The sequence below is a fragment of the Micropterus dolomieu genome, linkage group LG02, assembly GCF_021292245.1.
Source record: "Micropterus dolomieu isolate WLL.071019.BEF.003 ecotype Adirondacks linkage group LG02, ASM2129224v1, whole genome shotgun sequence".
Taxonomy (NCBI): Eukaryota; Metazoa; Chordata; class Actinopteri; order Centrarchiformes; family Centrarchidae; genus Micropterus; species Micropterus dolomieu.
Genome location: NC_060151.1, coordinates 32,284,110 through 32,287,535, shown reverse-complemented (window position 1 = coordinate 32,287,535; position 3,426 = coordinate 32,284,110).

The window sequence follows — 3,426 nt, the reverse complement described above, 5'->3', positions numbered from 1 at the left end:
CACAATGTGTGCAGCGATTATCCATCACCATGCTGCCCTTGGCCCCTACAACACCGCCCATCTGATCACATTCCTGGACACCCTACACAACACACTCACTCCACCAGATCAGGTAGACGGCCCAGAGCAGCTCAGGTACGTTTTCATTTGGGACAACGTAAGTTTCCACAGGGCTGCTCTGGTTCGTAACTGGTTCACTGCCCACCCACGCTTTTTAGTTGTTTATCTCCCTCCATATTCTCCATTCCTCAATCCTATTGAGGAATTTTTTTCTGCCTGGAGATGGAAAGTGTGTGACCGAAATCCACAAACGCGTATACCTCTTCTCCAAGCTATGGAGGATGCGTGTAGAGATATAGCAGCTGATGCTTTTCATGGCTGGTATCGCCACGCTAGGTGATATTTCCCCCGCTTCTTGGCCAGGGAAAACATTGCTTGTGATGTGGATGAGGTGCTGTGGCCAGACCGCAACAGAAGAGAGGATGCAGCATAGTTTGTTTTTTACTGTAACTGTGTACAGTAAATTCTTCTGTTGTTTTGTATGTGCAACTTTGTGTTGGTTGGGAATGGGACACTGTGTACATTGTTTTTGTGGGACAAATAAAATATATTTGTTACCTGACAAAGCATGAATTCATGTTTAACAAATCTCTATCATGTTGTAGTTATTTTGGCATCAGTTTGTTTAATCACAAAATGTTTACTTTGGGTTCATACAGTTGTAGTAATGGCAAGTAGTGTTTATCGTGTTAAAATCACCTTCTGGGGTTGTGTGTGAACAGCAAATGTACTCACGCAAGGAAAGCACTGCGAGGCGAAAATTCGCGTTTGGTCTGAATGCACCATTAGTATCAGAAAATATTTGAGATAAGTTAAGATATTCAACAAAACAAACTGACATGATACTACTCAGTCCTAACAAATATTTTACAGATTCTAAGTTATGTAATAAGATGTTTTCATAATCCTAATAAGATGTAAACATTATACAATACATATATTATGTTGAATATAGGAATATTTCTGCTTTGCATTAGCACAAACTGATCTGTGTATGTAAACATAAGTATTTAATGTTTTGGTCAATTTTATTTATATAGCACAAAATCACGCCCTGCGATGGACTGGCGACCTGTCGAGAGAGAGAGAGAGAGACTTAACCTCCTTCAGAGATTCTGTCAGACCTGGGCCTGACAGTAAACACAGCAAAGACTACAATACAGAAACAATACAGAAATCAGGTTAAACACAATTTCTATTTAGAAACCACAAAATTACAAAACACAAAAAACTACACTTACCTTTGTTGTGGGATGAACAGAGTGGACCCAAACGCAACGCTCAAGGTTAACTGGCTTTATTAAGGGAAAAAAAGGGTTAAGGGACTGGAGTTGAGGGAGAGGTGGACGCTGGGGAAACGCAGGCACGGGCAACCGAGGAAGAGAGGTGGCACGGGAGAACTGATCCGGGTTGTGTTGGGGGAGTGTGGTGGCAGGCTGACTGGGGAGGCACGAGGGAGAGCCGGGAGGATGCCGTGGGGGGAAGTCCGAGGGGAGAGGGATGGTGGGTGAGCCCAGCTGACAAGATGACAAGATGGAGGATGAGGGTGTGTGAAACTGTGAAGGGAAACAGACAGACAGGGTTAGACACAGGGGGAAAAAACCAAGAGCTGGAGAAATGTGAGTATCTACAGAGATTTCAGGAGCTTGAGTGAACTTGCGGCACCGGGTTAGGAGCAACAACCATCAAGCGAGGATGGAGTGGAGAATACTGTCAGAGATGAGGCTGATTGCAGGCAGAGGAGGTGGCTGACGAGGTGCAGGTGCAGGTCATTGGCTGGGCTCAGGAGCAGACACACAGGGGAGGAGACACAGGGAGGCAGGCAGAGAACAGAGAAAACCAGGGAAAAAACACAGCCGGGCTGACAATTACAAAGTTATCTGACCCTAAAAAGAGAACTCACACTGGCAAATTACCTGAGTACAATAAAATGTCCTAAACTAAGAAAAATGTTGACAACATGCAGACTGAGTGAACACAGCCTGGCCATAGAAAAGGGTCGTCACAGACAGAGCTGGCTACCACAAGAGCTGGCTGTCACTCTGCTTCCAGTGTGACAGAGGACAGGTAGAGACAGAGCTGCACTTTCTAACCTCATGCCCCAAATATAAAACACTAAGACAAAAACACTTTGCCAACATTTCCCAAATATACCCCGAATTCGAATTCATATCAGACACACAAAAACTCCACTATTTAGTGGGAGAAATGCCCAAATGTCAAATAATTGCTGCAAAATATGTCTCCTCATGCCATGAAGTGAGGACAACCAGTGGAACCTCAGACTGACAAATAATTGTACAGATTTTCAAATTATTATTTTGATCATTTGATATTTTAGTAATTGCTTTGTTTTTACATTTGACACTGATTTTTTTTAAAATGTTATTATTTTTTTATCAATTAATTATTTAAAACATTTTTTTGTCTATTAATATATACACACACACATTACTGTTTAATTTATTTATTTTTTTAATTTATTTTTATTTGTTAACACACACAAACACACACTTACTGTTTTATTTATTTATTTTACTTAAATTTTTAATATTTCTTCTTTTTTTAACACAAACACACATGCACTTTGATTACTTTACGCTTTAATTACTTGTTTAATGAAATGTATGGGGTTGATTGTTCTTATGTTGTATGTATGATGCTTTGGCAATATAAAGCTATTTTGAATTCACTTGACTTGAATTGAATTGAGAGAGAGAGTGAGAGGGGAGGGAGGCAGCCTACACAATATACACACACTAGACTAAATGAAAAATGGTACAGATATTTATAGTAGTGTTAATGATAACAATCGTAATGTTAATTATTATAATAACAATAATAATAATAGGACTAGTAACAATAGTCGTAGCAGAAGGTGTCGAGCAGGAACACGGGGGCAGCAGGTGACCCGCAACCACAGATCCAGACTCCACAGCTCCAGAGCCAGAAAGCCTGCAGGAAGTGATAGGAGGAGAGAGGAGAGAGACGAGAAAGCACAAGACTACCAGAAAGGGGAGAAGTTGTGTTAGTAACATGCAATAATGGGATGAGGTTGCATACAGAGGGAGAGAAAGTAGAGGAGAGAGGAGCTCAGTGCATCATGGGAAATCCCCTGGCAGTCTAGGCCTATAGCAGCATAACTAAGGGATGGTTCAGGACTCACCTGAGCCAGCCCTAACTATAAGCTTTATCAAAGAGGAAAGTCTTAAGCCTACTCTTAAATGTGGAGATGGTGTCTGCCTCCTGAACCCAAACTGGAACCTGGTTCCACAGGAGAGGAGCTTGATAGCTGAACGCTCTGGCTCCTAGTCTACTTTTGGAGACTCTAGGAACCACAAGTAACCCTGCATTCTGGGAGCGCAG